The 27,629-nt window shown below is 38.3% G+C and overlaps 1 pseudogene across 1 annotated transcript in view; it reads left to right on the forward strand.

Moving 5' to 3' along the window:
* Positions 1-26,679, forward strand: part of LOC308248330 (heterogeneous nuclear ribonucleoprotein D-like) — an 85,191-nt pseudogene extending 58,512 nt beyond the window's left edge. The window contains exons 3-4 of the transcript in view: positions 25,684-26,435; positions 26,593-26,679. The product of the transcript in view is annotated as a heterogeneous nuclear ribonucleoprotein D-like (transcript). The remainder of the gene's footprint in view (positions 1-25,683; positions 26,436-26,592) is intronic.
* The last annotated feature ends 950 nt before the right edge of the window (positions 26,680-27,629 follow it).

Raw genomic sequence — 27,629 nt, forward strand, 5'->3', positions numbered from 1 at the left:
GGAAGAGGGATAGAGAGCTAGAAACATCGATGAGAGAGAAACATCGATCAGCTGCCTCCTGCACACCCCCCACTGGGGATGTGCCCGCAACCAAGGTACATGCCCTTGACCGGAATCGAACCTGGGACCCTTCAGTCCGCAGGCTGACGCTCTATCCACTGAGCCAAACCGGTTTCGGCAAGGAGGTTTTTATAACTGAATAAAATGATCATAAAATTTCCATGAAGGAATAAATCTCAGAAAATCATCAAGTTTTTAAAATAGAAAAATGGCAGAGATTTTTCCTACCTTTTATCAGATAATTCTATAAAGCCAACAAGTGATTGTCATCATGGTGTTGGCCCATGAATAGACAAAGATCACATGTACAGAATAGAGAATCCAAAATTGATGCCAATGTATTTAAGAATTTAATGGGACAAATATATATACAATTTCAATAAAAAATTAAATTGTTCTTTAAATACCAGTTTTATTAAAAACTTAAGGGCAAAAAAAAACCAATTATAATTCTACAAAAAATAAATAGCTATATACAGGTTATAAAGTCTAGGTGCATAAAAACCTTTTAAACAAAATTGGACATTAAGAAAGCATAAAAACAAAGAAAACTATTTGGCTCTATTTTTTCCAAATGTTTAGGAAAAGAAAGCAAATCATCTATTAATCAATGTGGGGAAAAATGCAAGCAATGGATGAAATAGAGCACTTGTATCATTAATATAGTTATTGTCTTTCAAATTTACATATGAAAAACAACCCAATCATAATATGGGCAAGATGGGAAGCATAGGCAATTCAGAGAAAAACAAAACCAAGAGATATCTATATATATAAAAGGCTAATATGCTAAATGTCTGACTGTTCAACTGGTTGCTATGACGCACACTGACCACCAGGGGGCAGACGCTCAACACAGGAGCTGCCGTGACGCACACTGGCACCGCGAACCTGGTGCCCACAAAGCAACACTTGACTTCCCTCCAAGTGGGACACAGGCCCTGACACCACCCCAGAGTGACAGCCCACCAAATCGCAGCCAACGCTGCCAAGACCCCAAGGCGAAAAATGTGGCCCACAGCCCAGCCCAGCCCAGCCCAGAAACCATGGCTGTGGGCACTGGGTAATGAAGTCATATAGCAACACCCAGCTTCCTCTCCCTAGCGACTAGCCTCCTTGGAGTTTCTTCAGCCCAGGAACATGACTTGCTTTATAGCCAGGTGGAAACATTTTACACTTTAACCAAGTGTCTGTGAAGCGTTTTCCTGTGCCTCATCTCATTTGATCCTCACAGAAGTCCTGGAGTAGGTAGATAGGAGACTCGGTGGAATCCTATTTTCTTTTCATTAGCTGGAAAACGTTGATTTAGAAAGCTTAGAAACTTCACCCAACTGAAAAGAAGTAAGAAATGGTGGGCCTTGAAAATGACTTCAGGTTTTCTCACTGTGCAGAATATAGTTAAACACTGCTGCAGTTAAATATTTTACCCTTTGTTCTCCCTGCATGATCTACAATAATATCTGCTTCATGTTGCTGTGTTGCTGACAATTACCTGTAAGAGAAATTGGAGTGCTTCACTGGGCTAAAAAAAGTTTAGCTAAATCAGAAAGGTCTAATTAAGCAAGTTTATTCTATATATATAAAAGGCTAAGTTGACTCGTGCATGCACAACACATATAAAGTTTGCGCTTGCACCAATCACACACATGTGTTTTAATCTGTCATTGTTGATCATGAATTTGGTTGACACTTCTATTATAGAGAAAGGGCTAATAGCAATATTAAAATATTTTTTCTAATTAATTTCCTTTCAATGTGCACGAATTCATGCACCAGGCCTCTAGTATTAAAATAAAATAGTTCGGAAAATTCAAATTAAAATAACAAAGAGCTATTAGACAGACAAAAATGAAAAAAAATCTGATCATGTATATTGCTGCCACATGGCTTGTGAGAATATTAATGAAATATTAAATCCTTTGGCGAAAACAACCCAGAAATATATATATTTAAACTTAAGAATCTTCGTGTATTTCAGCAGAGCCAAGGCACTCTTAGGGATCTATCCCCTGTAAATGAAAAGTACTATTATCTAACTACGATTAACCACAGGAAATATGAGCAAGATTGTTTTCTGCAACACTATACTATCAAAACATGGGAAATAAAATGAATGCCCATCCACAGGGAGTGATTAGATAACTTTGGCACATCCACATCACAAAATTATTATACAGCCATTAAAAAGAAATACCAGGTGATTTATAAAGCAAAATGCAGAAAAGTATATAATGTGATCCTTTTGAAAGAAAGAGAAATATTGACCAAAAACTGCATGTGTGTTACATTTATATATGGTTATATGAGCATATGTATGAGTATGAAAGTATCATGTATTTGTCTATAATCATATCAGCATGAAGAAAAACACAGTTGTCAGTTTGGCCTCTTAAGGGATATAGGGAGTGATGTGAGTAAAGTTGGGGTAGGAGGAGAATAGAAGGAGAGGGAAGCTCAGCAAAAATAAAAGAAAAATAAAAGAAATAGGCTTCAAAAAATTTCAATACAGCCCTGACCAGTTTGGCTCAGTGGATAGAGCGTCAGCCTGTGAACTGAAGGGTCCCAGGTTCTATTCCAGTCAAGAGCATGTACCTTGGTTGCAGGCACATCCCCAGTAGGAGGTGTGCAGGAGGCAGCTGATCGATGTTTCTCTCTCACTGATGTTTCTAACTCTCTATCCTTCTCCCTTCCTCTCTGTAAAAAATCAATAAAATATATATTTTTTAAAAATTTCAATACATATAATGTTACATTCATGCATTTCTGTAAATTATTATATGTATACTAGAGGCCCGGTACATGAAATTCGTGCACAGGTAGGGTCCCTAGGCCTGTCCGGCAATCAGGGCTGATCTGTGGAGCAACCAGCAGGGTGATAGGGGGGTCCCCACTGGCACTTGCCTTGGCTGGCCTGGAGCCTGCGGGCTGGGGCAGCTCCTGCATTGAGCGTCTGCCCCTTGGTGGTCAGTGCACATCATAGCAACCAGTCGTTCCACTGGTCGTTCCGCTGTTTGGTTGATTTGCATATTGGGCTTTTATTATATAGGATGAGTAGTAATAAAAATTCAATTAAAGAAAAAGAAGCAAGAAAGAAGGGAACCAGGTGCATTTGATAGATGATATGATCACTTTATTACATTACCAAAGAGGGCTATTCCAAAAGATTCATCCTAAGTTTGTTGCTTTTGGATCTCATCTACCCAAATACACAGATTCCCATGCAATTCTTTTTTTCTCCCTAACATCCCCTGACCATAACAGTACAATGAGCTCTAGAACCTATTCAATGGGAAATCCAAGTTCTATCTAGGAAACCCAGGGCTACTGCTGCCAGTGGTAGCAGTAACAGTGGTCATTAGTAGACCCATTCCACGCCTCCCTGCAACCAAGGAAACCAGGAGTAAGAGTAGGGCCAGATGTTTGGCCCTACTACAGGGGAAACCATCACATTATATTCTATATGAGTGTCGCCTCCTAGAGTTGTGCAATATAGTGGTCCTGACCAGGAGTTTTCCTAACTCCAATCTATTGATAGGAATTCCTGTGGCCAGAAGCAGGGATTCCCACTCAGATAATGGTAGAGGGGGCTGATAGGTGAGAGGTTAGAACTGGAACAAATTATAGGCAGCAGAGATGAGATGGAGTAGGGAGGAAGAGGAGGCTAGACAAGCATGTAAGAAGCCTAACATGACAAGTTTTCTAAATCAAGAACTATCTCTACATATAGCACCTTTATATTTCTTAAAAATATAAGAAATTTTTAAAACACAAAATTTAAATATCATCATATAACAATAGTATAGGCCTGTCTTACTTAGTATTTAATTCTCATATTCAAAATCCTAATCTTTAATCAGGCAGGTAAATACTGAGGATGTGAAAACAATCAAAAATATTTTTAAGTTGACTGTCAATTTTTAGTCTCTATTGTTACCTGGGTTAAAGTTTTAATACTTATCTTTCGAAGTCACTTTTATATTTTATTAATTTATTGGATGCTTTAGGCATCCAATTGGGTCCAAATATTTTCCTCTTACAAATGGAACCATCCTATATAATAAACGCCTAATATGCTAAGGCCACTCAACCGCTCGCTATGATGTGCACTGACCACTAGGGGGCAGACATTCTGACCGGTAGGTTAGCTTGCTGCTGGGGTCCGGCCGATCAGGACTGAGCGAGATGGGCAGGACACGCCCTGGACAGGATACTCCCATTGTCCCTCCCCGGCTAGCCAACCTCCCTCGTCCCTCCCTGGCCCCGATCGTGCACCAGTGTGGGTCCCTCAGCCTGGCCTATGCCTTCTCGCAATCCAGGACCCCTCGGAGGATGTTGGAGAGCCGGTTTTGGCCCGATCTCACAGGCCAGGCCAAGGGACCCCACTGGTGCATGAATTCATGCACCGGGCCTCTAGTATTCTATAATTATAGCTTACCACAAGCCATCCAATTATCCAGTGTTTATTCAATTGTTCTGTAAAAAGCTGGAGGCAATGTCTGTGATTTGATATCTACCCTCATCCACATAGCCTAAAAGCCTCCAAACACAGTTGGGACTCAGGACTTCATCAGAACTTTTTTATTTTAAAAACATATACATTCCACCTTTCACTATATACCTCTCCCTTCTCTTCCTTTTCTAACATGGACTCTTTCACACGGACACAGTGTCATATAATAAAACCCTGACTTAGGGACTTTCAAGTGTATTCATGCTCAACATAGTTTCCACAGTGAATCCTCTCCTGGAATGTAATTGCTAAGCTCTATCTAAGCCCACAGCTGACATACATAACAAGCCTAGCCTCTCATCAGTGCAGAACATCCTGTGGCCTAAGCAGACAGTCATGTCACCTTCACTGAAATTGAGACCATCAGGCAGAGCTCCTCTCCTATCAAGGGGTTTAGAGGTAGGCTCATGATTCTATGCTGACAGCAAGGCTTGCACATCAACCAAGAATCTGACCTAAAAGGAAGAGGAATCAAGTATGAGCCAAGGGTTATTTACAGCCTTCTAGCACTCTTAAGGCAGCCTAGCAATAGACATTTCCAGTAGAGTAAAAGACATTTCACTTATTTCTGATTCTGTCCAACCAGCTGATGAGTCACATAGCTATAGCCAAGATTACCTGATCATATTTCCCCCCTAACACAAGTTAATCAGGACAGTGACAGCAGAAGGAGCCAAGAAGAGGGAATGACTCAAATATCCAATTGCCAAAGGGAGCCTGGTAAGGGACATAACGGGTGAGGAGAATCAGTGTTTGAGTCAGCCCCTCCAGAGTGGGAAGAGAAAAACAAGTGGTCTGTGGTTACAACTTCCTTTTTTTTTAAGCTACTTAGAATTGCCTGGTTCAACAGTTAAAAAGAAAAATTTGGCTAACTTCCATCTAAAAAGAAACTATCAGCACAACCAACTGATTTAGCTGTCAAAATGGAAATGTCTTGGCCAGTATGTTGGTTGAAAGTTCATAATTGTGAACTAACGAAGTTCACAAATGTTAGCTTAGTATGCATTGTCAGAAATTATCAGCTTTAATTCCTCCAAGAAACCTTCTTCCCAAGTCCTAATTCTTCCTTGCTAATCAATTGCTATAATGCCTTCTTAAAAACTGGCTTATTTTGTGTGTTTTCTATCTTTCTGTTGAAAGTATTACAGATGGCACATTTTTTTTTCCCATTGACCCCCTCAACCCCACCTCCATCCCTTATTCCCAGATCTTCACTTCACTACTGTCTGTGTCCATGGGTTATGCATATATGCATACAAGTTCTTTGGTTAATTTTTCCCACCCACCCACATCCACTTTTCCTCTGAAATTCAACATTCTGTTCCATGTTTCTATGTCTCTGGATCTATTTTGTCCAACAGTTTATTTTGTTCTTTAGATTCCACATATGCATGAGATCATGTGATACTTGAAAAACTGCTTATTTTGGAAACTGTCATTTCTCTGTATTAAATTAATATTATTTAGACCTTAAATTTTAAAAGGTAGCACCAGCAATTAACCCCCATCAAGAAAACAATTGGGAAAAAATTCCCTGCCCTCCAGGAAAGCTGAAGTTACACATTTCAAACAACTGCAATACTCTCTTATTTGAGAAACTAGAGGCCTGGTGCATGAAATTCATGCACGGGGGTGGAGGAGTCTCTCAGCCCAGCCTGCACCCTCTCGCAATCTGGAACTGCTGGCTCCTAACCGCTCACCTGCTTGCCTGCCAGCCTGATCGCCCCTAACCATTCGCCTGTCTGCCTCATTGCCCCTAACCACTTGCCTGCCTGCCTGATTGCCCCTAACCACTCTGCCTGCCTGCCTGATCACCCCTAACTGCCTCTGTCTTGGCCCCTGCTGCCGCAGCTTCATCCAGAAGGATGTCCGGAATGACGTCTGAAAGGTCATTCAGCTGTCCGGTCTAATTAGCATATTATGCTTTTATTATTATAGATTATCAAGTGTTGCTTCATAAATGTATTTAGGAACCACAAGCATTTTCCAGTTGATCAGGACATTTTCCTATTTAAACATTGATTTCCTATTTAAACATTTTCCTATTTAAACATTGATTTAGCCAAGTAAACCAGAAAATCAAGAAAGCAAAATTATGCAGCACATAAAGCAGCTGCATTTCTCCAACCCTAGTAATTTAAACAGTCGTTACTTTAAAGAAAAATGAAGAGGATGAAAAAAAAGAGAAGCAAATCTGGCATCACTAATCTCATTTTATTACACTGGTAAACTAAAATATCAGTCATCAAGCATAGTTGATGGAAAACTTTTGTCTATTGTTCTTAAAAAGTGAAACCTACAATATAGTACAGGAATTTAATATCAAATTACATTTGAAGGATAATTTCACTAATTAAGTGAGAAAATGATTTCTAGCAGATGCCTTTCAATTTAAAAGCATACCCCCGGCAAAATTCCATAGCACTGAGAAAGATCAAGAGTGTCAAAAGATTCAGGAACCTCCCATACATACACACACATACACACACACACACACACACACACACACACACACACACACACACGTCAGGACAGAGAATGTGCACCTTGAATAGTAATATATAAGAAGATGCACATTACAAGACACAATAAAGCAAGCAGGTTGTCTTCATCTAAGAGCATACAATAAGGCAACAAGGAGGAAGAGAGAGATTCTTGCCTAAAGATTTATTGTATGACTTTTATGATAATTTTGGGGTTAGGTACTGGTCCCACATTTAAAATTTAAAATTACATAGATGAAATCTCTATGGATATTTACTTAGTCTCCTGTTTAAGCCCAAGTAGACTACTAAAAGCTCCCCTGGGCATAAAGTGTGCTGGAAATATCATACTCCTCTCCAATTCATGTTATTCCTTCATCCAAATTTTTGCAAGTGACGGAGAAATGTACACAAACAGGTTTGGGTTTCTAATAAACATTGGAACATCAGTTAACAGGAGCAAGAAATTTTTCTGAAATTACTGCTCTATAAGTAGCTACCACAACCTGATGAGGCCACAATCTAGAGAGGATATATTCAAGTCTTGAAAAGGAAACAGAAGATAAAATATAATACTGAGGGCCTTATAATTTAACTTACATGATCTTTTTAAATTTTACAAAGAATAGAATTTTCTGCATTCTTTGTTTATCTCTTTTGATTCCAGGGATGTGCTATGATTGTTAGCTTTCAATGTAGACTCTTAAAGTGTAAAAACACTACCATTTTAGATATGCTAAATGATCACTGAATTAGTTTGTTAGGACTGCCATAACAAAGTATGACAAATTGGGTGGCTAAAACAACAGAAACTTTTTTAAACCTCCTCCACAGTTCTGGAGACTAAAATTCCAAAATCAAGGTGTCAACAGGATAATCTTGTGTCATGTTCTTCTTACTGTCTTCACATGATCTTCCCTCTGTGTCCTAATTTCCTCTGAAAGACACCAGTCATACTGGATTAGGACCCACCCATATGACCTCATTAATTACCTCTGTAAAGGCTCTGATCACCAAATATAGTCACATTCTTAGGTGCTGGGGAAGGATTTTAACATATGAATTTAAGGGGACACAATTTATCCTATAAAATCCTGTTATCGAAAATAACTTAAAAATGCAAGAAGAAACTTTCGGTAAAATTTTATAATCTATCAATGATGGGTCAGTCATTTGTCTTCTCTCTGACATCATTTCCTCATCTGTAAAACAAGTACAGTCTTTTCAACTTTACCAGTAAATCATTGTTTGGGGATTAAATAAGATAAAAATGGGTAGAATTTTCAGCATTATGCCTCATTCATAGTAGATGCTAGCATTATTATAAAAACTAATTTATTCAAAAGCAATGTATCTCGATTAGAACCAGTCACAGAATCGTTCCGTGACTGGTCTGCATTCAGCCTTCCCCTAGTCCTGGTCAACTTTTTTCTGTCTTGCTTATCTTCAAACCCATATGTGATTATACCAGGCCTCAAAGCAACAAAAAGTACACATAGAGAAAGGGTATGCAAAGTGCTATTACTGTCCAAATATCAGCATAAAATCCTAGAACTGGCATCAGCTAAGCACCACAGCCTCCAAGAATGCAGCTCCAGCCCAGTGAATCCCAGCCCAATTCAGTCATGGTGCCTACTCTTTGGTTAATGTGAGAGAGTTTCCTTTAGCCTTCCAAACAGGCCCCCCTAGTCCCTGGTCAACTTTTGAAAATTAAGATAACAAATTTCTATTCCTTGCAACCAAAGGAGTCCTGACTAGTACACAACTTACTCACATAACTTGAACCACTATTTTTTTCTCTCTCTGAAGTAGTAGATAATTTCTATGCATAGACAGGCAAAAAGGCTACATCCACTCAAGCTTGTTTGAGAAATACATTTGATTCTTACTTAACTGTATCAATACCATTGCTGTTCTGAAAACATCTATAACATTTCTATGAGTGAAGGTGGGCTCATTCCACGGCTCTCATTTCTCTCTGGGACTCATCAATTTCTTTGGAATCATATGCATATAAATCAGAACAGCAGCCTCTTGGCAACAAAATTTAGTCTGTGTTCCAAAATAATACAAGTATTCATAGGTCCTTTTAAAACTCCAGAGGTATCCTTTTAAATAAAAATGAGAAATTATGCAATTAGCCTAAGTAAAGGAAAAGGATACAAGAAAGTATATACAAGTATCTAAGAAATTGAGGAATGAATTTAAAATAAAATCTCCAAATACAATTAAAAAGCATTTTTATAGCTCCAGACTTACTCAACTGTTTTTTAATGTTTTCATGTAAGCAAATATGTTTAAAAGTTCCAACAAGACTTATAAAATCAGAAGCCAGGCCCTAATACAGCCAGTGGATTTAAGTGGGTCTCTGAGACCACGAAATGTGTGGCTACTGCTGACAGGTTAAGTTTTTATCTACTTTAGACAAAATGGGTTTTAAGGTAAGAAGTATTATCAGAAATAAAAAAAATGAAAGGGTTAATTCAACATTAAAATATAGAAATTCTAGACAACTGCGGCACACATGGAACAGCTGCGAGCCCCAGAACACCGCTCCCCAATTGGCGCAAACACACGGGTTAGAGGAGCTCTACACTCCACCACGGAAAGGTCAGATTTCGCCTGGGATAAGGTGAGAGAGAACTACATAACCAGACACCCAGAGAAGAGAGACCATGGGGAGACAAAGAAACAGCCCGCATATGAAAGAAAAGCAGGCATCACCAGAAAAGGAAGTAAACGAAATGGAGGCAAGCAACCTTCCAGAGAAAGAATTCAGAGAAATGGCCATAAAGTGGCTGAAAAGTATGGCAGACAAATTCGACACTATGAGCAAGAACCAAGAGGAAATGAAGAAGAACCAAGAAGAAATGAAAAATGACATCGCCGCTGTAAAGAACTCAATAGAAAGCATCAAGAGTAGACTAGAAGAAGCAGAGGACCGCATCAGTGAGCTAGAAGACAAGATGGGAAAAAATACCCAAGTAGAGCAACTTCTAGAAAAAAAAATTAAAAGGCAGGAGGAGAGCCTAAGGGAACTTTGGGAAAACACAAAACAAAACAACATCCGCATAATAGGGGTCCAGAAGGAAAGGAAGCTGAGCAAGGAATAGAAAACCTGTTTGAAGAAATAATGACAGAAAATTTCCCTGATATAGGGAAGAAAAAACCCACACAAATCCAAGAAGCTCACAGAGTCCCAAGCAAAATGAACCCCAAAAGACCGACGCCAAGGAACATTATAATTAAATTGGCAAACACCAACGACAAAGTAAGAATCTTAAAAGCGGCAAGAGAGAGACAGAAAGTTACCTACAAAGGAACCCCCATCAGACTAGCAACTGATTTCTCAACAGAAACTCATCAGGCCAGAAGGGAATGGAATGAAATATACTAAGTCATGCAAAGGAAGGGTCTGAATCCAAGAATACTGTACCCAGCAAGGCTATCAATCAAAATTGAAGGTGAAATCAGGAGCTTCACAGACAAAAAAGGACTAAAGGAATTTATTACCACCAAACCAGCAATGCAAGAAATGCTAAAGGGTCTGCTGTAAAAAAAAAAAAAAAAAAAAGGAAGCGAAGAAGGAACACAGGGGGAAAGAATAGGAATGGTGACAAATAAGTACCTATCAATAATAACTTTAAATGTAAATGGATTAAATGCCCCAATCAAAAGACATAGGGTAAAGGAATGGATAAGAAAACAAGACCCATATATCTGCAGTCTACAAGAAACCCACCTCAAAAAAAAAGACGCACACAGATTTGAGGGTGAAGGGATGGAAAAAGATTTTCCAGGCAAATGGAACTGAAAAAAAAAGCTGGGGTAGCAATACTTATATCTGACAAATTAGATATCAAAGTGAAGGACATAACAAGAGATAAGGAAGGCCACTTCATAATACTAAAGGGAGCAATCCAACAAGAAGAAATAACTCTGGTAAACATATACGCACCCAATAAAGGAGCACCCAAATACATAAGAAAACTCCGGGAGGATATCAAGGGAGAGATTGACAGCAATACAATCATAGTAGGAGACTTTAATACCCCACTATCACCATTGGACAAATCCTCTAAACAAAAAATCAGCAAAGAAACATCAATCCTAAACGACTCACTAGACCAGATGGAATTAATTGACATCTTCAGAACATTTCACCCCAAAGCCACAGAATATACATTCTTCTCAAGTGCACATGGGTCATTTTCAAAGATAGACCATATATTGGGACATAGGCAAAGTCTCTTCAAATTCAAGAAGATAGAAATCATATCAAGCATCTTCTTCAGACCACAGTGGCATAAAACTGGAAATAAACTACAATAAAAACAACCCAAAGAAATCAAACACATAGAGACTAAACAGCATGCTGTTAAACCATGACTGGGTTACCAGAGAGATCAAAGAAGAAATAAAAAACATCATGGCAACAAATGACAATGAAAACACAACAATCCAAAATCTATGGGACACAGCAAAAGCAGTCTTGAGAGGGAAGTTCATAGCTCTACAAGCATACTGCAAAAAACAAGAAACAATGGTAATAAATTACCTAACCCAACAACTCAAAGAGTTAGAAAAAGAGCAACAAGAAAAGCCCAGTGTAAGCAGAAGGAAGGAAATAATAAAGATCAGAGCACAGATAAACGACATAGAGACCAAAGAAACAATACAAAACATCAACAAAACCAAGAGCTGGTTCTTTGAAAGGATAAACAAGATTGATGAACCTCTAGCCAGGCTCACCAAGAAACAAAGAGAGAGGACCCAAATAAACAAAATCACAAATGAAAGAGGTGAAATAACAACAGATCCTGCCGAAATACAAAGGGTTATTATAAAATACTACGAACAACTCTATTCCAACAAACTGGACAACCTGGAGGAAATGGACATATTCCTAGAAAAATATAACCTTCCAAAACTCAATCAGGAAGAATCTAAACAGCTCAATATGCCAGTAACTATGCAAGAAATTGAAGCAGTCATCAAAGAGCTTCCGGCAAACAAAAGCCCGGGGCCGGACGGCTTCACAGGAGAGTTTTACCAAACATTCAAGGAAGAACTAAAACCTACCCTCCTCAGACTATTCCAAAAAATTCAAGAGGAAGGAACACTTCCAAGCTCCTTCTATGAAGCCAGCATCACCCTAATACCAAAACCAGATAAAGACAACACAATGAAGGAGAATTACAGGCCAATATCCCTCATGAATGTAGATGCCAAAATCCTCAAGAAAATTCTAGCAAATCGGATCCAGCAGTACATCAGAAAGATCATACACCATGACCAAGTAGGGTTTATCCCGGGAATGCAAGGATGGTACAATATCTGAAAATCAATAAATTTGATACCTCACATAAACAAATAGAGAGATAAAAATCACATAGTCATATCAATTGATGCAGAAAAAGCACTTGACAAAATCCAACACCCTTTCTTGATAAAATCTCTCAACAAGGTGGGAATAGAAGGATCATACCTCAACATAATAAAAGCTATATATGATAAACCCACAGCTAACATCATACTCAATGGGCAAAAACTAAAACCATCTCCCCTAAGAACAGGAACAAGACAGGGATGCCCACTCTCACCACTCCTGTTTGACATAGTATTGGAAGTATTAGCCATTGCAATTAGACAAGAAGAAGAAATAAAAGGCATCCAAATTGGAAAAGAAGAAGTAAAGCTGTCCTTATTTGCAGATAACATGATATTGTACATAAAAAACCCAAAAGACTCCATCAAAAAACTAACAGACTTAACAAATGAATTTGGCAATGTAGCAGGATACAAAATTAACACCAAGAAATCTATGGCATTTCTATACACCAACAGTGAACTTACAGAAAGAGAGACTAAAAAAGCAATCCCATTTACCATAGCACCAAAAAAATTAAGATACTTAGGAATAAACCTAACCAAGGAGGTAAAAGACCTATATGCGGAAAACTACAGGACACTGAAAAAAGAGATAGAGGAAGATGTAAACAGATGGAAGAACATACCATGTTCATGGATTGGTAGAATCAACATCATTAAAATGTCCATACTACCCAAAGCAATCTATAGATTCAATGCACTCCCCATTAAAATACCAACGGCATATTTCACAGACCTAGAAAGAACTCTCCAAAAATTCATCTGGAATAAAAAAAGACCCCGAATAGCCACAGCAATCCTTAGAAAGAAGAATAAAGTAGGAGGGATCTCAATACCAGATTTCAAGCTGTATCACAAAGCTACTGTCCTCAAAACATCCTGGTATTGGCACAAGAACAGACATATAGATCAATGGAATAGAATAGAGAATCCAGATATTGACCCAAACCAATATGCGCAATTAATATTTGACAAAGGAGGCATGAGCATACAATGGAGTCAAGACAGTCTCTTCAATAAATGGTGTTGGGAAAATTGGACAGATACATGCAAAAAAATGAAACTAGATCACCAACTTACACCATACACAAAAATAAACTCAAAATGGATACAGGACTTAAATATAAGACGGGAAACCATAAAAATACTAGAGGAATCCTCAGGCAGCAAAATCTCAGACATATGCCAAAAGAACTTTTTCAGTGATACTGCCCCTAGGGCAATGGAAGCCAAAGAGAAAATAAACAAATGGGACTACATCAAAATAAAAAGCTTTTGCACAGCAAAAGAAACCATCAACAAAACAACAAGAAACCCCACTGTATGGGAGAACATATTTGCAAATGGTATCACTGATAAAGGTTTAATTTCCAACATCTACAGGCAGCTTATACAACTTAATAAAAGGAAGATAAATGATCCAATAAAAAAATGGGCAACGGACCTAAATAGAATCTTTTCGAAAGAAGACAGAAGGAAGGCCAAGAGACACATGAAAACATGCTCAAAGTCACTTATTATCCGAGAGATGCAAATCAAAACGACAATGCGATACCATCTCACACCTGTCAGAATGGCTATCATCAACAAATCAACAAACGACAAGTGTTGGCGAGGATGCGGAGAAAAAAGAACCCTCGTGCACTGCTGGTGGGAATGCAGACTGGTGCAGCCACTGTGGAGAACAGTATGGAGTTTCCTCAAAAAACTGAAAATGGAACTCCCATTTGACCCAGTAATCCCACTCCTAGGAATATATCCTAAGAAACCAGAAACACCAATCAGAAAGGATATATGCACCCCTATGTTCATAGCAGCACAATTTACAATAGCTAAGATTTGGAAACAGCCTAGGTGCCCGTCAGCAGATGACTGGATCAGAAAACTATGGTACATCTACACAATGGAATACTATGCTGCCATAAAAAAGAAGGAATTACTACCATTTGTAGACACCTGGATGGAATTAGAGAACATTATGCTAAGTGAAATAAGCCAGTCAATGAAAGAAAAATACCACGTGATCTCACTCATTTGGGGATAATAAAAAACATTATAAACTGATGAACAAAAAGATAGATACAGAGGCAGTAAAGCATCAAACAGACTGTCAAATTACACCGGTAAGGTTAGGGAGAGGTGGGGTAAATAAGAGATCAATTGAAGGACTTATATGCATGCATATAAGAGTAATCAACGGATGCAAAACATTGGGGGGTGAGGGCATGTATGGGAGTGGGGTTGGGGGGCAATGGTAAGATATGTACACATATAATACCTTAATAAAAAATAAATAAATAAATAAATAAATAAATAAATAAATAAAATATAGAAATTCTAAATATGTGTGCACCTAATAACATAATTTCAAAATATATAAAGTAAACTGACAAAAAGAAAGGGAAAATTAAAAATCAAAAATAATAACTGAAATTTTTAAAATACATATTTCCCCCAGAGGTCAAGTTACCCAAGAGAATAATGAAACCAAAAAATGGTAGGGGAAGCATGGGAATCTTTGACTGATTTTATCTGACTCTTAGCTAAAAATGAGAGAGATTCTCAGATGGACACAAGAGCAGTTATGTAGAAAGAAAGTAGGAAGCCCCACACATTTGAAGGAGGGGTTATTTGTTTGAGTGTTTTTTTTAGCTCCTCATTTTAGTCCAAAGTGTAAAGTATGATCCAGAAGCTAAGCTATTAACCCTTGATCTAGCAATAGCACTATCTCAAGGTGAAATGGATTTAACCTTTTTAGCAAGAACACTTGTTTTTAAACATTTTTAGATGTGAACTTATACCAGGTTGAATTATATGAAACTAGAGGCCTGGTGCATGAATTCATGCACCAGTGGGGTCCCTCGGCCTGGCTTGCAGGATCAGGCCCAAACCAGCTCTCTGACATCCCCCAAGGGACCACACCAGTGCACAATCGAGGCCAGGGAGGGACGCAGGAGGTTGGCCAACTGGGAAGGGGCCACGGGAGGGCTCCAAGGCGTATCCTGCCCGTCTCACTCAGTCCCAATCAGCCGGACCCCAGCAAGCTAACCTACCGGTCCGAGTGTCTGCCCCCTGGTGGTCAGTGCACATCATAGTGAGTGGTTGAGCGGCCTTAGCGTATCATTAGCATATTATGCTTTGATTGGTTGAATGGCCGACCAGACAACCAGCTGTAGTATCCCTTTCACAATTCCAACTTAGCATATTAGGCTTTTATTATATAGGATTGCTCTTTCTGTAGGTCAAAACTTGTTGACTATCAGCAATTTCATACACGCAACCAAATATATTTATATATGTGTATGCTTTGTTACAAAAATAAATTCTTCCTTTAGAGGTTTCATGTATTAGAATATGCTTACATAATGTTTCCACAGAACTTTTGAGGACAACAAAGCATATGGGTATAAGAAGATGTCTAATGAATATAAATTCTCCCCAAATTCCTTCCCAATAGATAGGTAGTTAGATCTAAAATTATAAAAAGTTACAGTATACTGCTAACATATTATAAACATCAGTTTCACAAGTGACACTCAACAGAGAACTCTACAGATGTCCACCCCCTAAAATGTCCATCCCCTGAAAATACACTTTCTCATATAGATCAACTGAGCGTTTAAAGTGAATTAAATCAGAATGAACTGGGTTTCATTCTTCTTGGCCCTTAACAAATTCTTCATGACCACTCTGATTTGTTCTCTGCCTGTGCTATACTTATTTTCCCCCTCTCCCAATCCCCCTGCCCTGCTATAATTATATAGCAGCTATAGAATTTATAACCTCACACTGCTGTCCAATCTCAGACTTCAGCATCTTGATTGAGCCATTAGTCTCCAATCCATTGCTCCATTTCAGCTGTAGTATCCTTTTCACAAGAGCTTCTGAGTTTTTTAGTTGATTTAGTGGCAGGCCTTAAACTGACAAGCCTCCATCAATCAACAAAATATGAATTTGTTTTTATTATTTAGCTCATCCTTTTTTCTCCTTCAAAGTGCTGAGAAAGTATATCAGAGTAGTTGAAGCAAGATGATTAAACTTTTTTTCATCTAGAGAATATGAATTATGCTAAAACACTTCATTAGAACATTGAACCTTATATTGAAAGGTTTTTAAGGTATGTTAAAAATCAAAATATTATTATAGAATTATACTTATAACTATTAATGATATAAAATGGTATATAAGAAGATATGCTAGAAATTTTTGACAAATTGGCAAGAAAAGTACATTCTACACTTCATTGTCTTGCCAAAGTTCTCAAACTTGCTTCTAGGGTCGAACTTCAACTATTAAAGCAGACAAGCTAAGACATAAAATTCCAACAATAATTTAACCATTATGATAACTAGGATTGATTTCGGGGTTAAAGGTAAGTCACTCAAGAAACACAAATTTGCTGATGAGATTTTAAGGAGATGCACTGATAAAAAGAAAGAAGTCACTAAAGCATCTACATACATCAGGGACTTGGGAACCGTTATAATATAGAACCATCTACTTTTGTAAGAATATTTCCTTCTACAACTATAGAAATATTTTTTTCCTTTAACAAATTCATTTGAGCTGAGAAACAGTTTGAATTAATAGAGAATGTATTACTCTTCCAGATCATGAATAAATATGAAAAGTAAAGTGAAGAACAAATTGTACATGTAAAATTTCTTATTGACATATATTTTTAAATTTGTTAACATTTTAACTAACATAATTAAACACTTAAAAATACATGTTCCTGTTTTTTAATCTTTATTGTTGAAAGTATTACATATGTCCCCTTTTTTTCTCCCATCGACCCCTTATAGCCTGCCCCCACCCCCCACCCAGGCCTCTACCACCCTATTGTCTGTGACATGTTCCTGTTTTAAAATAATTTTATTTTTTTATTAAATACATTTTAAGTCATTTAAATATTAATTATTTTACTTTCATTTCTGCCCATGAAGAATTAACTTACAGGAATTGCTGTCCCTCTGCAAACATTTGGTCCCTTCTACTCTTTGATTACTGATCCATGTATGCCTTGAGAATTCAGGGGAAAAAAATCATTGGAAATTAGTAAGCCAAACAATTCCCAGGGCTAAAGCAAGGTGAAGCATAGTTGGTATCTCACCAGCCAGAGTGGAAAGACTTCATATGTGAGACCTAATGCAGAGTCCTCAGAAGGGTCTTATCTTACCAGTGGGGCTAACTTAGCCCTTAAATAAAAGTTACATAGTAACTATCATTATAAAGCTTAAAAGTAAGGAACTGTCATTTGGCCCAGTGACCCCAGTTCTAGAAATATATCCTAAAACACCAATCAGAAAGAATATATGCACCCCTATGTTCATAGAAGCATAATTTACAATAGCTGAGATCTAAGTAAGGAAACAGCTCAAATGCTCATCAGTAGACCCGTGGATAAAAAAAAAAAAAGATGTGGTACATTTACACCATAGAGTACTATGCAGCTATAAAAAAGAAGGATATCTTACCCTTCAGACAGCATGGAGGAACCTGGAAAGCATTATGCTAAGTGAAATAAGCCAGTCAGAGAAAGATAAATATAACATGATCTCACTTATCTGTGGAATCTAGTGAACAAAGTAAACTGATTAACAAAGCGGACCCAGAGATATGGAAGCATGCAACAGACTGACAAATCTCAGAGGAAGGGGGATGGGGGTGGGGGAGAGATTAACCAAAGAAATTATATGCATACTAGTGGCCCACTGCACGAATTCATGCACATTGAAAGGAAGTTAATTAGAAGAAATATTTTAATATAACTATTTGCCCTTTCTCTATAATAGAAGTGTCAACCAAATTCATGATCAACAATGACAGATGGAAACACATGTGTGCGATTGGCGCCAGCGAGAGCTTTATATATATATTGCGCATGCGCAAGTCAACTTAGCCTTTTATATATAGAGAATAAACTTGCTTAATTAGACCTGCTTTCTGATTTAGCTAAACTTTTTCTAGCCCAGTGAAGCAACCCAACTTCTCTTTCAGGTAATTGTCAACAACACATCCGTAAATATCAACATGAAGCAGATTATTATTGTACATCACACAGGGAGAACAAAGGGTAAAATATTTAACTGCAGCAGTGTTTGACTATATTCTGCTCAGTGAGAAAACCTGAAGTCATTTTCAAGGTCCACCATTTCTTACTTCTTTTCAGTCGTGTCAAGTTTCTAAACTTTCTAAATCTCCATTTACCAGCTAATGAAAAGAAAATAGGATTCCACTGAGTCTCCTATGTACCTACTCCAGGACTTCTGTGAGGATCAAATGAGATGAGACATGGGAAAATGCTTCACAGACATTTGGTTAAAGTGTGAAATGTTTCCACCTGGCTATAAAGCAAGTCATGTTCCTGGGCTGAAGAAACTCCAAGAAGGCTAGTCATAGGGGAGGAAGCTGGGTGTTGCTACATGACATCATTACCCGGAAGGTCGGACACTTAGCATATTAGCCTTTTATATAGAGAGATATGAATAGCCCATGGATAGACGATAGTGTGGGGAAGGCATGGGGAGAGGATGGGATAAGGGTGGAAGGGGTCAACGGTGGGGGCGGGGGACGATATCTGTAATACTTTCAACAATAAAGATAAATTTAAAAATAAAAAATAAATGGGCAAAGGACTTGAATATATATTTTTCCAAAGAATACATACAGATGGACAACTGGCACATGAAATATGCTTAACATCACTAATCAGTGGGACAATGCAAATCAGAACTACAATGAGCTATCACCTCACACCCATCAGAACGGCTATTATCAAAAAGAAAAAATAATAACAAGTGCTGGTGAGGATGTGGAGAAAAGGGAAGCCTTGTGCACTGTTGTTGGGAATGTAAATTGGTGCAGCCACTATGGAAAACAGTATGGAGGCTCCTCAAAAAATTAAAAATAGAACCACCATATGATTTAGCAATTCCACTTTGGGGTATTTATCCAAAGAAAACAAAAACATTAATTCAAAAGAATGTATGCTCCCCTATGCTCATCAAAGCACTACTTACAACAGCCAAGATATGGAAGCAACCTAAGTGCTCATTGATAGATATGTGGAATATTACACAGTCAAAAAATATTCCACACAATGGAATATTAGTCATAAAAAAGAATGAATTCTTGCCATTTTCAACAACATGAATGGATGGATTTGAAGGTATTATGCTAAGTGAAATAAGTCCAACTAAAACTAATACTGTATGATTTCACTTAGGTGTGTAATCTAAAAAACAGAACAATGAACAAACAAAACAGAAACCAGATTCATAAATACAAGAAACAACATGGTATTTACCAGAGGGGGGATGGTTAGGGGGCTGGCAAAATAGGTGAAAAGGATTCAGAGGTACAAATTTCCAGTTGTAACATTAAAAAGTAATGGGGATGTAATATACAGCATAAGAAATAGAGTCAGTAAGATTGTAATAACTTTGTATGGTGACAGATGCTAATTAGACGTATTGTGGTAATCATTTTGTAATGTATATAAATATAAAATCACTATTATGTACACCTGAAACTAATTGGATATTGTATGTCGATTATATTTCAATTTTAAAAAACCACTAGCCACACTGGCTATTTTAATTAAAATTCAAATTACCTAAAATTAAAATTAAGTAAAATCAAAACTTCAGTTCCTCAACTGAACATATGGCAAATGTGGACAGCACAGATATGGAACATTTCCATCACCATAGAGTTCTATTGGTCACTGCCTCTCTAGGGACTGCAGGCGTAAACATTACACCAAGTAATTACACCAAGAAATGCAGATTTCTTTGTGCACATGGAAATGTTTTTACCTATCTGGACATGTTGAACTATACTCTCTCTGAGAGTGAAATCGAGATTTCTGCTGGGTTAAAGAATGAAGTTCTTAAGAGTCTCATCATAGGTTTAAGTTATAATCCTAACATCTTTATGCCTTTTAATTATTCCTTTTGTATTTCTGCCTATTATTTTTACCCAACTGTTATGTCACACATTACAAATGTACTATACAAATTAGCACATATGACTATAAGACAAACAGAAGAATTATTACCCTGAAGAAACCTGATCAGTGTAAAATGCTCTAATTTTCTATGTTAAATTACTTAAAAGAAAAAAAAAACATCTGATGTTGAACATATATGGTAGACTAGAGGCCCGGTGCACGAAATTCATGCATGGGGGGTCCCCTCAGCCCAGACTGCACCCTCTCCAATCCAGCACCCTTTGGGGGATGTACAACTGCCAGTTTAAACAGGCAGTCGGACATCCCTCTCACAATCCTGGACTGCTGGCTCCTAATCGCTCACCTGCCTGCCTGCCTGGTCACTCCTAAATGCCCCCTACCCCCACTGACCTGAACGCTCCTCACTGCCTCTGTGTGCTGGCCTGATCACCCCTAAATGCCCCCCCTGCTGAGCTGGTTGCCCATAACTGCCCCCCGCTGCCAGCCAGGTCACCACCAACTGCCCCCTCCCTGCCAGCCTGGTCGCCCCCAAATGACCCCCCTGCCGGCCTGGTCACTCCTTACTGCCCCCCCTGCCGGCCTGGTCGCCCCTAATTTCCCCCCCGCCAGCCTAGTCGCCCCTCACTGCTCCCCTGCCAGCCTAACTGCCCCAACTGCCCCCACTACTGGCTTGGTCACCCCCAATTGCACCTCCCCCCACCAGCCTGGTCACCCCTAACTGCCTCCCTGCTGGCCTGGTTGCCTCTTACTGCCCCCCTGCCAGCCTGGTCACCCCACGCAGCCTGCTTGTTCAGTTGTTTGGTCATCCCTCACTAAAAGGGATGTTCATAGGCAGCCATCTTGTGAGGATGTGGCAGTCAATTTGCATATTACCTCTTTATTATATAGGGTTATTATATGGGATACTACACTTTCTCCACTAGAGCTCTCTCCTCACTTGGGTGTGCCTCTTAGTAAATTAAAAGATATCCTTGCCTAATACAAATTCGAATATACATGGCCAAACTACCAGGATCCAAATCCCAGCTCTACCAATTATTATCCTGTGTGAACTTCAGGAAGACACTCAACCTCTCTGTGCCTCAGTTTCCTCCTCTATCTATGGTGAAAATCACCATAGCTACTAAATTGGATTCTTAGGAGGATGATATGACTTAATAGATGTAAAAAAAAATCTTAAAATAGTACCTAGCATACAATAAATACTATTTTGTATTAACTATTATTTTATAGCATCAAGTATCAAATGATCTCAATACAAACTGGACATATGAACTCATTAGAAACTGGACTCATTCTTGTATAGTAGGAATAACACTATTGTGAGAGTCCCCCATACAGGAAGTGCATATCGACACAAACATAAGCAAATATTAAAGCCTAAGTTATTACTAAAAATAGGCATCTCTTTTATGGACACATTGAAGCCACTCTCCTACTTTTATCATGCTATTATTCTTTATTTTTCACACATTTGAAAATACTCTAATGGAATTTTACTCAGCCTGAATCCATGTGCTTGCATTTATGTGTATATATATGTGTGTGTGTGTGTGTGTGTGTGTGTGTGTATAATTTATTAATAGAAACTAAAAAATAAAAAAGGAAAAGTGTAATATCTTGTAAAGAAACCATACAACGCATGTCCTTTCTTTGTATATCAGTTCTCTATTGCCACAATAATACTGCATAACAAACAACCAGAAAACCTCAGGAGTATACAAAAGCAAATATTTATTTTTGATCATGACTTTTAATTGGCTAAGTATTCTGCTCAGCTGAGCTGTGCTTGGCAGAGTGCAGCTATAGTAACTGGTCAGTTTTGGGTTGACTAGGCAGCTTTGCTGAACTTGGCTGGATTTTCTCACCTGTCTGGAGCTTCAGCTGGGACAACTGGGCTAACTCAACTCTATTCCATGTGTCTCATGATCCATCAGGCCATCCCACACATTTTCTTATAGTGGAGGCAGGAAAGCAAGAAAGAGCAAACCCAATTATGCAACTTTATGTATGTACAGCATTCCACTGACTAAAGCAGTGCATTTAACAAAGCACAGATTTGGAGTAGGAGGGACCAAAGAGATACAGGACAAACATCATGATACAGGGGAGCCATTAATTGGGATTATTGATGTAGTAAGTCTATCACACTCTGTCTTATAAACTTTAGCACTTCCCCACTATTTTTGTCTCATAATCACTAGGGTTTTTATTTTGATAAATGTTTCTTTCTTGGAATGCTTGTGACATTGAGTCACTTGAACCTATTTTAAAATAGTTTAAGTTCTACTGTTGGTTATTACCTGAAAAGTTTCTATTCTTCTACATTCTCACTCAGTCCTACATAAAATGGATTAGCCTCTGATTAAATATGTCACTTTTCAAATCTTGAATTGTCTTGCCCTTAGAAAAACCTGAATCATTGATAATCCAAAATAACCAAAGATTATATGATTTTTAGTAGTTGTCCAAGTAATTAAAGATCCATTTGGCATTATCCTAAGAGCTAAAAGAATTTTCTAATATAATAGTGGGCTTATCTGCTCTCTTCATCTTAAAACTTTCACCATAATATCTCATTAGTTATCTCCTTGCAATGAATCCAGAATTATTTCATTTTTATCAGCTATGCTATCAGATTACATATAAAAGTTTTGAGGTGTGCTTCTGACATAGAAAAACTTTCAAAGACTTCCTTTTATTTACTTTTGTAAGCAAATACCCAGCCAGTGCCCATAATAGCCAAATATTAGATACCCTAAAAACAAAAGTTAATATAAGGCAAATCCTTACTCTGTTCTCAGCACTCAGAGAGGCTCTCTGTACATGATAAGAAGAGAAGAGAGACAACATGATGTTTATCATAATACTTTCAAGCCTTTCATTATTGTCACAGCTTCTTGGCAACTTTCTTACCTTGGAAATTTCTACTCAAGCCAAACACATTCATTCACTCAAACCACAAAACAAGCAATTGCTGTGGTTGGGAAGAAGATGTCCATATAATGCCAATTACCTGTGAATCAGCAGTTTCATTGGAGTAGCAGCCTACATTCAATTCAATTCACTGCAGTGTTTCAATTATGCCTTTGTTACATTCCCTGCACTTATTAACATCATGTACACAGAGAGTTACTTACAAGTTCCTTAAATTGGAATACGTACAGTCATATTCCCTCTAAACTCTCATCTTCTATGTTCCTATTCTTATTAGGTTATGCATCTTAATTGAAAGGCCCCAGTAGTCCTCTAAAGCAGCTCCTCTCAAATTTTAATGTGCATATCCATCATGTGGGGTTACATGTTAGAATGCAGCTTCTGATTCAGTCAGTCTGGAATAGGACATGAATTTCTGCATTTCTAATCATCTCATAGGTAATGTTGACTCTGCAGTGCTATGAATTTCACTTTGAGTAGCAAGTACTGGTCATAAGGGCTTTCATCCCCAAATGGAGGCATACAATCCCCACCATGATCGAATCACCCTTCCCTCCCTTTCAAACCTTTTCACCCAGCCATTTGAGAGTCCTAAATTGAGGTCTGCAAATTCCCTCCATTCTAAACTCTCACTGAGCATGTCTTTAATCTTCTTATAAAACATTTAGAATAATGCTTAACAGGTCTTAACTACTAAATAAATGTTAGTTGATGCTTTGTTAACTGAAATCTGACCATTCCATAAAAATGTTACTCTTAAATAGAAATATCTTACTTGCATAACCAACATCCTTTGGCCATAAGAAATTCAGTAGTTGTTCTTTTTGCTCCCCATTGCCATTTTCAAACTATTTCTCTCCCCTCTCCCCATCAAAACAAACAAAAAACACAGCTCTTTGAAGCCTGTACTACTTGGCTGTACTGCCCACTACCTCACCTGAAGCTGCTATCTTGTCATTCCTCCAGCTCTCAACCTCTACACCTGTTATCACTCTTAGTTGCTTCAACATCTATGTAGATAAACCAGATGCTACTCTGACCTCAGTTTCTTGAATTTCTCACCTAAAACATTAGTATCCACTCCTCTTCATCCTATCATTCCACATATAAACCCTAGACCTTTCATTACCACCTTCAAAACATCTATGTCAAATACCCACTATGTCCACCATAATCCGTACTTCCACTGCACCTGCCCAACGACCCTCCAGCTACAATTCTTTGACCTCACTGAACCCTACTGTGCATTGAAATTATATACATACGATTTTATATAAATGTAGTAAAATTTCATATATAATTAAATTACCTTCATATCTATATACCTGTATATAAAAGGCTAATATGCTAAGTGTCCGACCATTCGACTGGTCGCTATGATTCACACTGACCACCAGGGGCCAGATGCTGAACACAGGAGCTGCCGTGACACACACTGGCCATTTACAGAGAAATGGCACCACAGACCTGGCACCCACAAAGCAACACTTGGCTTCCCCCAAGTGGGACACAGGCCCAGCCACCACCCTGGAGTGATAGCCCACCAAATTGCAGCTGACATTGCTGAGACCCCATGTCACAAAATGTAGCCCACAGCCCAGCTCAGCCCCAAAACAGTGGCTGTGGGCCGCCAGGTAATGATGTCACGTAGCAATGCCCGCCCTCTCCCTAGAGACTAGTCTCCTTGGAGTTTCTTCAACCCAGGAACATGACTTGCTTTATAGCCAGGTGGAAACATTTTATACTGCAACCAAATGTCTGTGAAGCATTTTCCTGTGCCTCATCTCATTTGATCCTCACAGAAGTCCTGGAGTAGCTAGATAGGAGACTCTATGGAACCCTATTTTCATTTCATTAGCTAGTAAACGGAGATTTAGAAAGCTTAAAAACTTGACCCAACTGAGAAGAAGAAAGAAATAGTGGACCTTGAAAATGACTTCAGGTTTTCTCACTGCACAGAATATAGTCAAACACTGCTGCAGTTAAATATTTTACCCTTTGTTCTCCCTGTGTGATGTACAATAATAATCTGCTTTGTGTTGATATTTATTGCTGTGTTGCTGGCAATTACCTGAAAGAGAAGTTGGGGTGCTTCACTGGGCTGCAAAATGTTTAGCTAAATCAGAAAGCAGGTCTAATTAAGAAAGTTTATTCTATATCTATGAAAGCTAAGTTTACTCACGCAGGCACAATACATAACATTAGTAAAGCTCTCGCTTGCGCCAATCTCACGCATGTGTTTCAATCTGTCATTGTCGATCATGAATTTGATTGACACTTCTATTATAGAGAAAGGGAGAATAGCGATATTAAAATATTTCTTCTAGCTCTTCTGCTGCCAGTTTAAATCGGTTCTATACAATGCTCTGCCACCGCTGCCACAACCCAAACTGTGTGCCAGCACCCACAGGCTGACAAGGCCGCTACCGTGAAGGATGTGAATGAGTACAGCAACACGGAGACTTCGCAGAGGGATCCAAGATCAACGCAAGCAAGAATCAGAAGGATGATGGTAAAATGTTTATTGGAGGCTTGAGCTGGGATACAAGCAAGAAAGATTAGACTGAATATTTGTCTCGATTTTGGGGAAGTTGTAGACTGCACAATTAAAACAGATCCAGCCACTGGACGATCAAGAGGATTTGGATTTGTGCTTTTCAAAGATGCTGCTAGTGTTGATAAGGTTTTGGAACTGAAGGAACACAAACTGGATGGCAAACTGATAGACCCCCAAAAGGGCCAAAGCTTTAAAAAGGAAGGAACCCCACAAAAAGGTTTTTGTGGGTGGATTGAGCTCAGATACTCCTGAAGAACAAATTAAAGAATATTTTGGAGCCTTTGTAGAGATTGAAAATATTGAACCTCCCATGGATACAAAAACAAATGAGAGAAGAGGTTTTTGTTTTATCACATACACTGATGAGGAGCCAGTAAAGAAGTTGTTAGAAAGCAGATATCATCAAGTAGGTTCTGGAAGTGTGAAATCAAAGTTGCCCAACCCAAAGAGGTATATAGGCAGCAACAGCAATAACAAAAGGGAGGAAGAGGTGCTGCAGCTGGTGGAAGAGGCAGTACTAGGGTTCGAGGCCAAGGTCAGGGTTAAAATTGGAACCAAGGATTTAATAATATTATGATCAAGGATATTACAATAGTGCCTATGGTGGTGATCAAAACTATAGTGGCTATGGCAGATATGATTATACTGGGTATAACTATGGGACTATGGATATGGACAGGGATATGCAGACTACAGTGGTCAACAGAGCACTTATGGCAAGGCGTCTCGAGGGAGAGGCAATCGCCAAAACAATTATCAGCACTAAAGGAGGACACTGGAGAAAACAGAAGGAGATTGCTAAAGTAACCCATCTGGCAGGACGACATTGAAGATTGATTGGTCTTCTCTTGCTCTAACATGATTATTTTGTAAAGGGCTTTCTAGTGTACAAGACACAACTGTGTAAAACTGTACATAGCTGCCAATTAGTTTTTCTTGTTTTGTCTTTTGCTATCTTTGTTATGATTCAATGTGGATTTGTGTTTATACAAATTTTATTTGTATGATTTCATGTTAAACCTCAAATAAATGCTTCCTTATGTGAAAATAAATACATATATATATATATATATATATTTCTTCTAATTAATTTCCTTTAAATGTGCACGAATCCATGCACCAGGCCACTAGTATATCATAAAAGTTAAGATTTTGGGGCTTTTGTTTTAAATAATTCCTTTCAGATCCGTTTCTGCCTCCTAAATAATACAATAATGATGCAGCATCTGTCACAGTCCAAAAACAAATGTGATTTACCTGAGGTTGAAACTTCAGATCTGTAGATATAAACCCTGATATTACTCATAAAAAATTATATCTTTAATGATGTATACTTTTTCAGCAGATTCTCAAAACAAACAGGAATGTTAAATAGATTAAGAACTGGCCATTCACTCTCCTTTTTCAGCATGAGGGAACAGGAAGTATGTCCTCAGGGGGAAAACTGGGTGAATATGCCAGCCAGAAAAAAACTATCAGTTCAAGACAGTAAAGGGATCTTATTCGCTTGAAAGCAGATATCTTTCTAAATTCATTTCCAATCCTAAATTTCACAGTACGTAGGCCCATTGAATTCAATTCTTGCTGCTATGCAAAGCCCTTACCTGAGTAAATAGTTGGGGCCTGAAAGAAATAAAAACTGTAACTTTCTTTTATTGTTTGTTTCCATTTGCTATCACCTCTTTAATTGCAGATATAAGTGGATGCATATAAACT

This window comes from Plecotus auritus (genome assembly GCF_963455305.1).
Source record: "Plecotus auritus genome assembly, chromosome: 5".
NCBI classification, from domain to species: Eukaryota; Metazoa; Chordata; class Mammalia; order Chiroptera; family Vespertilionidae; genus Plecotus; species Plecotus auritus.